This window comes from Loxodonta africana, chromosome 5 (assembly GCF_030014295.1).
Source record: "Loxodonta africana isolate mLoxAfr1 chromosome 5, mLoxAfr1.hap2, whole genome shotgun sequence".
NCBI lineage: Eukaryota > Metazoa > Chordata > Mammalia > Proboscidea > Elephantidae > Loxodonta > Loxodonta africana.
Window position 1 is genome coordinate 134,166,505 of NC_087346.1, and position 8,733 is coordinate 134,175,237.

Genomic DNA, 8,733 nt, shown 5'->3' on the forward strand with positions numbered 1-8,733 from the left:
TCACTGTGTATGTGTTGACTGACGGAGGTAGCCAGAGTATCCAGAGAGAATCAGAGATTTGTGACTTGGCAGCCAGAGTATCCAGAGAGAATCAGAGAATTGTGACTTGGCACTTGGTTTTTAGGATTCTCAGATCCTTAGGGATTTGCTGGGGCCCGGACTGGACCGATAAACAACATCATGATAAATTGAGAAGAAATTGAAGTTGTCAACAATTTCATTCTACTTGGATTTGGAATCAACATCCATGGAAACAGCAGTTAAGAAATCAAACAATATATTATATTAGACGAATCTGTAGCAAAAGAACTTTTTAGAGTTTTAAAAAGCAAACACATCACTTTGATGACTACAGTACACCTGACCCAAGCCGTGGTCTTTTCAATCATCTCATATGCACGCAAAATTTATATAATGAAAAAGGAAGACAGAAAAAGTATTGATGCATTCAAACTGTGGTGTTGGCAAAGAATATTGAATGTAACATGCACTGCCAGGAGAATGAATAAATCAGTCTTAGAAGAAATATAGCCAGAACATTTCTTAAAAGAGACGATGGTGAGACTTAGGCTTGTTTACTTTGGACACAACATCAGGAAAGACCAATTGCTAGAAAAGGACATTATGTTTGGTAAAGCATAGGGTCAGTGAAAACAAGGGAAATACTTCATGAGATGCATTGACACAATAGCCAAAGCAACGGACTCAAACATACCAATGATCGTGAAGATGGCTGTAAAAACAGCTTGGGGGGCAGTGTCTGACCTCCTCCAACCCTGCAAGGGGGAAGGAGAACCAAGATCAATAGCCCAAGGCTGAGTCCTGTGGGGTGGAGGTCAGACACGTTTCCTTTCTAGGCCATCTTTACCATCTCTGGCACCAATTGTCCCTCCCACGGCATTCTCTACTTCTCTGCTGGGTTCAGTAATTCATTGCAATGGTCACACAGAACTCACAGACCATACTTACAATTATAGGGTTTATTAGGGAAGTAACAGGTTATAACTCAGGCTCAGGAACACTCAAGGACACAGTTCTTCCATCAGGACAGCCTCTTCCCAGCCGTACTCATAGGCACACCTCTCCCTGGCCCTTGGCCTCTCCCAAAAGGCACTCAGCTTTCTCTCTCCGTGGGCTGGGAAACCATCTCCTGTGGCCAGGTCTCTCCTGCCACCACTTCTCACCGTCTTCAGGGTTATAGCTCGCTCTCTCTTTTGATCTTCTGCTTCCAGGAGCTTCTCGGTGCAGGGATCCCGGGTCTGAAGGATGCAATCTCTGCTTTTGGCAGTTCTTTGGTGGTAGTAGGATCCTCCTCTCTGCTCATGAATTGGCTCTCTTTTAAGGCGAAACTGATCAGTCCCCTGGGTGGGCCACAATTACCTTATCACACAGTTAGAAGACCATGGCTAGAAAGGCCACACACAAAAGTAATCAATTCTTTTATACATAAGGTCACCATGAGTGGGAGCCCACTTGAGAGTAACCAAAAAAACAGAGTTCCAGGGCCAGATGACAGGATCCTTGGGGGCAGGTTGGGAAGTGGAGAGAAAAAGCCACTAGATTAGGCTTAACTGACACCCCTTCTACCTGTGGCTTCAGCCCTATGTCTGCAAAGAGGCATTTTGAGGCTCAGCTGGAGGTACAGGGGCTGTGGCAGACTCAGAGAAAACGAGGATTTACAAGCTTTTCTGGACATGATATCAGCAATTGCGAAGCCATCTATTTAAATACAGATGAAACCAGGAATATGGGGCATTCACTGTTGCTTAAAAGAAACACAGATAGTAAAATGTGAGGGAGAAAAAATCAGAACAATCTGGCAAAAGTTTGGTCGAACGTGCCAGAAGACTGACTCAAGACAGGGAACAGACTCTGGGGCCCCCAGCAGTCTCCAAGAGCTCAGTAAAAATATCAACACAGGCTAAAATGAAACCACATGGGCAGATGTAGCATCCTTTCCCTGTGGATATTTTGAATTACAGCATCTTGGGGGATGGAAGAGACCTTAAAATCAACCAGTATCATATGGCTGTAAAAAGCAAGGGCTTTGGAGTCAGACAGATCTCGGTTTGAGTCCCAGCCCGTTACTCTCTGGAGTTCCAGCTCCAAACTCTGTGACCTTGAACTCTGTTTCTGTTATCCAATTAGGGTCTGTGCCCTGGAGCAGTCGAGCCAATGAAACATACTCTAAGTAAGGAAGAGTGCAAAAAGTTTATTAAGGAGATGTAAAAATTTTTTTTAACACTTCACTGGCAGAAACTCTGGTGGGGTAGTAGTTAAGTGCTACGGCTGCTAACCAAAAGGCTGGCAGTTCAAATCCACCGGGGGCTCCTTGGAAACTCTATGGGGCAGTTCTACTCTGTCCTATAGGGTCGCTATGAGTCAGAATTGACTCGACGGCAGTGGGTACGGTATGGATATACCACACCGGGGACCCAGCAGCAACACAGGCTGTCTCTCTGGAGTCCCAAAGAGCAATTTCACATTAGAGCTTACCTAGAATCTTACAAGGGTTACAATTGTAGTTGTACTCCCCAGAGGGCCTGCCCGGAGCTGTTCATTACAAGATAGTGACAAAAGACTCACCAGACTAAAGATATACATATCAGATACCTGAGCTCTTATTTTTCTGTGGGGGTTGTAAGTCACAGGTGGTCTTACAGAACAAAAGGTTATTTGCATCAGTTTAAAACAAAGAACAAAGTCATTAACATTAGGTCAAAACAAAGTCATTAACACAGGTATGTCAAGGAGGCAGGCAGAGTAAGGAGAAGAACTTACAGGTTCATCATGGCCAAGCTCTCAGTCGCCCGTTTTGAAAAGAATAAAACATGCTGAGGAGTACTGGGGTCACGTTTCCTTCCTTAAAACAGGATACGGTACCAACATCCTAGGTTCTCAAAAAACTAAAAACCAAACTCAATGCCGTCGAGTCAATTCCGACTCATAGCGACTCTATAGGACGGAGTAGAACTGCCCCATAGAGTTTCCAAGGAGCGTCTGGTGGATTCCGAGCTGCTGACCTTTTAACCACTACGCCACCAGGGTTTCCTCCTGGGTTCTAAAATCCAAAAATAAATAAATAAATAGCAATAAACAAACTAACAAACCTGTTGCTGTCTGGTCCCTTCTGACTCATGGCAACTCCATGTGTTACAGAGTAGAACTGAGCTCCATAGGGTTTTCTTGGCTGTAATCTTCACGGAAGCAGGTCACAGGTCTTTCTTCCAGGGCACCACTGGGGTGAGTTTGAACCTTTCACGTAGTAGCTGAGCACACTGTTCATGCCACCCAAAGACCTAAAAGGTGCTTGTAAAGTGCTTAGCATAGTGCTTGGCTCATCACAAACACTGGGAAAGTGGTAGCTCTTCTTGTTAGGATCACTGATATTTAATCCAACCCTCTAGCCATGCCTGATCTCCCTCTATGAAGGAACTGCCCGCCTCTTTTCAAATGTCTCCAATCTATGCCTCTCTGAATATCTCTGCTAGAATGTTCTTTGCTACAGTAAGATGGTTCCTTTTACAGAAGCTCCCCTTTACTGAGATACCTTCTATATTATAGAGAGCGCCATCTTGAAATGGTTATGAGCGTGGGCCTGCGTTCAAATCCTACCTCTCCCACTTGGGAGGTTTATGTCTTTGAACAAATTATTTAAACTTTTAGCTAAGTAGTCGTTACAGTGGTTTTCACTGGGGTCCCTGGATGGTGCAAACGGTTAATACCCTCAGGGGGCATTTCCTCAGCCTCAGCCAATGCCTTGCTTCTCCTGTCTTTAAGAAGATTTGAAAACTGGGTTTGGCCTCAGCAAACACAGCACCTACTGGGGAATTTTTCGTCCCGCCTGCCAGGAGAAAGGAAGTGAATTTGAGATGGCACAAGGCAGCGTCTGTGTTAAGAAGGGGAAGAAGAGCTAAGGGGTCTGCACTGGAGAAGGCTTGTGTCCCACCAAATGACTCACCCTGGAAGAAAGATGCCGGCTAGACCACGGAGCAAAAGTGGCCTGCTTCTCTAACACAGTGGGAAGGAAATGCCTCACTGGCTTCCAGAATGAGAAGAGCGGTCAGCCCAAGCCCTGGTTTTGGAAACTTGGGCCCTAGGTATCTCCTAGGCTGGGTGATCACCCAACTGGGCTCCAGTAAAGAGGGAAATAAGGATTCCTTTCATGCTGCTTAGATGCAAAGCCCCCCACCCTTCTCTGTTCCAGCAATCAGGCACGAAGCCCAAGGCTCCGAAGAGCCACAGATGGGGCACAGGGATAATCCCTTCTTCCATTTCACACTTAGTGAGCTGGCTTTCAGCTACGGGTAGCACTCCCCACACTCTGGGCCTAGATACTTCTAATCACATGAGCAAAGCCTCTTCCTAGTTCCCCTGGTAACCAGGACTCCTAACATCAGCTCCAAGTGCTGTCTTTGAGGACAACTTGAGTGACAGCCCAGCTAAAAGGGCAAGAGCGTCCCAGACTCCTGGCAGCTGCTCCAGCCACCACTATATGTTCCGTGGACTCTGAGAGCCATCTCAGAGGCCTCAAGGAGGTCTTTGGCTAGTGACAAGCTGCAAAGCAGTCTTGTTGCTTCTCTGGAGCCCAGAATGCTTCACCAATGTAGGCCCCAGTGACTGGAAGGCCTGTTGTTGCTGGAATGTTTACTCTACCAGAAGGCACAGCCACTGTAGAAAGCCAAAAAGCAGCAGTTCTAATCACACCACACCCTGGGATGTGAAACCGAAACCTGACTTAATCCAGAAGGAGGCTGGGGTAGCAGCCACAGTCCCCAGGGTCGAGTCTTGGGCTAGGGTTTTCATTTTGTTTTTTGGTGAAAATATATACAGTAAAAGACACATCATTTCAACAATTTCTACATGTGCAATTCAGTGGCATTGATTACATTTTTCAAGTTGTATAACCATTCTCACTATCCTTTTCTAAATTATCCCACCACCGTTAACGTAAGCTCACTGTCTCCAAAGCTTCTAATTTAACCTTCCAAGCTGCTATTGTAAACCTTAAGCCTTAAACCAAAACTATTCCCTGAATTCTTCTTTGAACCAAACAATGCTGTCATTAGGTGCCATCAGGTCAGTTCTGACTCATAGTGACCCTACGCATAATAGAATGAAACACTGCCCAGTCTCGCACCATCATCACAATAGTTGCTATGCTTGAGCCCATTGCTGCAAGCACTGTGTCAAGCCATCTCTTTGAGGGTCTTCCTCTTTTTGCTGACCCCCTACTTTACCAAGAATGATGTCCTTCTCCAGGGACTGGTCCTTCCTGATAACATATCCAGAGTAAGCAAGACAAAGTCTCACCCTTCTCACTTCAAAGGAGCATTCTGGCTACACTTCTTCCAAGACAGATTTGTTCGTTCTTCTGGCAGTCCATGTTATGTTCAATAATCTTTGCTAACACCATAATTCAAAGACATCAATTCTTCTTCAGTCTTCCTTATTCATGGTCCAGCTTTCTCATGCATATGAGGTGACCGAAAATACCATGCCTTGGATCAGGGGCACCTTAAAGTGACATCTTTGCTTTTTAACACTTTAAAGCGGTCTTTGTAGCAGATATGCCCAATGCAATGCAATGCGATATAATAGTTTAGCTTAACTAGTAAGTTAGGTCTGCCTTAAGCATTGCTCTCTTTAAAAGAATTATCTATGTAGGCTAGGGTTACATTTGCAATTGGCCCTGGGGCTCAGCATGCCCGTGGAGACCTCTCCTTGCAGGACCCAGGGGTGGAAGAGGAGCACCCCAATTTCTGACAGGCTTTGGGGGTGGTGGCAGGAAGAGCCTGGGCTTGGCCACAGGGACACAGCTTGAGTCCTAATCTTGCCACAGTGCTGGTGCTCAAGGAGAAACTCGAAATGCTCCGCTAAGAGTGGGCAAGTCACTTCCCCTCTCTCAGCCTGGTTCCTCATTCCTAACTCTGAAGGGGCTGGAGCAGCTTCCTACTGAGAGCTTCCAGCTCGGATTTTTGATGATTTGCGTTTACAGTGTCCTGAGCTGGCTTTGCACAGAGCATGTGTGGAACAGGGAAGCTGTGGAGAGCTGACTGGTGATTTCCCCAGAGCCCCTGGAGGCTGCGCTAGACAGCCCAGGCCCCACATGGCTGCTGTCGGCAGAGGATTAGCTGACATTTTGTGGGGAGGAGAGATGAGCTCATTAGGTTTACCTGTATAAATTGGTGCCTTTCACAGCTGCACGTCCTTGGGTGGGGAAGGCTGAGCAGGCAGCTCGGCAGAGCAGAAAACCCCATGTCTGTAGGTCCGGCTGACTCTCAGATGAGGCCGTAGAAGCATATTTAATGACATGGAAAAATGTTCGCTATAAAGTGAAAAAAGTAGGTTATAAAAAGCAGCATATGTAGGATGATCCTCTTATCATGGGGAAGAAGTATTCCCCTCTAAAAATCCACACACGCACACACACACACAAAGGAACGGCCCTAATACGCCGGTAGTGATCATCTCAGCATGCTGGGACTTCTTGTGGCTTTTATTTTCTTCCTTTGTGCTTTTCTAAATTTTCCAAGTTTTTTGTAATCATTTAAAATAACTTTTTTTTTTTTTTTTAAAAGCTTGGGGTAGTAACCCTGTCAAACACACTGGCCCTCTTTCATATAACCTTTTCCTAGGGAATGCCCTGCCCACCGAGGCCCTCGGTGGTGCACTTAGCCCGCTTGGCTGCTAACTGAAAGGTTGGAGATTCAAGGCCACCCAGAGGCACCTTGGGAGAAAGGCTGGCCATCTACTTCCAAAAAATCACCCACTGAAAATGGTAGAGTGCAGTTCTAGTCTGATACACGTGGGGTCGCCATGAGTCAGATCTGACTCGACAGCAAGTGGTGCTAGAGGGAGCATTGGTGTGGTTCAGTGGTAGAATTCTCACCTTCCATGGGAGAGACCCAGGTTCGATTCCTGGCCAATGCACCTCAGGCACAGCCAGCACCAGTCTGTCAGTGGTGGTTTGCATGTTGCTATGATGCAGAAGAGGTTTCAGCAGAGCTTCCAGACTAAGACTAGGAAGAAAGGCCTGGCAATCTCTGAAAAAGCTGTCAATGAAAACTCTGTGGATCACAATGATTCTATCTGCAACCAATAACAGGATGGTGCAAGACTGGGCAGCATTTTGTTTCATTGTGCATGGGGTTGCCAAGAGTTAGGAGCTAACCTGATGAGAGCTAACAATAATATCACTTAGGGTTTAGAAACCATAAAAGACTGAGTTGCAAAACTGGAAGGGCAGAAAGGGATAGCTGCTGGAGACACTGAAGGTGTGGAGATGGTGAACTCCAATCCCATACCCCAACAGGACAATAATAGGAGGCCGTTCTCATGGCACCGCTGACAAAGGCAGTTTTCAGATGGTTGGCAAGGGCAGTCAGAAGAGAAAGTGATCAATGTGGGCTTCCAGTTTTAGAACTGTGCCCCATAGGGTTCTCAACGGCTGATTTTCAGACCTCAATTGCCAGGCCTTTCTTTCGAGGAACCTCTGGGTGGACTCGAACTTCCAACCTTTAGGAAGCAGGCAAGCATGTTAACTGTTTGCACTGCCCAGGCAGCCGTCATGTAAAATTAGGGCAGTGCCTCACTAACAGCGACACGCACATACTTCACCTTGAATCTTGTAAGAATGCAGAATCCATTCAGGGCGTCTGGGAGGCTACATTTTTAAGGCAGTCCCAGGGTATGCTGAGGCTGCTAGGTCACAGATCATGCTGCAAGTAGCAAGGCTGTAGGCTGTAGGGGTCTGAGAAGGGAAGAAGGGCTTGGCTTGAGACCTTGATGAGCTGGGAGAGGGGAGGAATAGGTTTGAGGCAACCAGGCTTGAGTTCATCAAAGATCCTGTGCTTGAGAGGACAACAGTGAAGGTGGGGGTCACTCAGGCCAGCCCTGACAAAGCTTCCAGTGTTTTGTTCTGGGCGTAACTTCCCCAGCTAAGCGCCAGATGAAGAGCTGGCCGCCTGGCTCACCCGCCCCGTACCGCCTTTGCTTTGCACTCCTAGGAATGACGGTACTTGGTGATCTATGCTGGAGGCCTGATCCAGGGGACCCTAAGTCTGGAATCCTATACTCCACCTGCTTCCCCTGTTCTGCTTTCAAACCCCAGAGCTCGATCTCCTGCATCTTCCCTACACCCCACCCTCCTTTCAACTGTGTCTCCTGCAGGTGGGAAAAAAGCTCTTTCCTATTTCTCTTGGCAGTGTCATCGTTGTTGTTAGTTGCTGTCCAGCTGATTTTGACGCATGGCAAATTCATGTGTGTCAGAGTAGAACTGCTCCATAGGTTTTCAAGGCTGTGGCCTTTTGGAAGCAGATTGCCAGGCCTGTCTTCTGAGGCACCTCTGGGTGGGTTCAAAATGCTAACTTTTTGGCTGGTAGTTGAGTGTCTTGAGGTGCACAATGGTTAAGTGCTTGGCTGCTAACTGAAAGGTCAGCGATTCAAACCCACCAGTGGCTTTTTGGGAGAAAGATCTTGTAATCTGCTCTCATAAAGATTACAACCTAGGAAACCCTATGGGTAGTTCTACTCTGTCACATGGGGTCACTATGAGCTTCAATTGATTCAACAGCACCAACAACAGTCGAACACTTGACCATTTACACCAGCCAGGGACTCCTTCCCTCAGCAGTAGAGATTGCCCTTCCTGAAGAAACAGTCTGAAATGGTGGTTAGGCTGGTACCTAAGTCTATTTACCTAATAAAAAAAAAAGTGCCTCTTATTTAAAA

At 46.7% G+C, this 8,733-nt stretch overlaps 1 long non-coding RNA gene and 1 other non-coding gene across 2 annotated transcripts; one reads left to right on the plus strand and one right to left on the minus strand.

Moving 5' to 3' along the window:
- Positions 1–965: 965 nt before the first annotated feature.
- On the minus strand, positions 966–3,844 carry LOC135231461 (uncharacterized). The gene is made up of 2 exons (XR_010322160.1): positions 3,111–3,844; positions 966–2,187 (listed from the first exon to the last, which is right to left on the minus strand). It is a non-coding gene; the product is annotated as an uncharacterized LOC135231461 (long non-coding RNA).
- A 3,016-nt stretch (positions 3,845–6,860) lies between these two features.
- Positions 6,861–6,933, plus strand: TRNAG-UCC (transfer RNA glycine (anticodon UCC)). Its single transcript has one exon. It is a non-coding gene; the product is annotated as a tRNA-Gly (tRNA).
- The last annotated feature ends 1,800 nt before the right edge of the window (positions 6,934–8,733 follow it).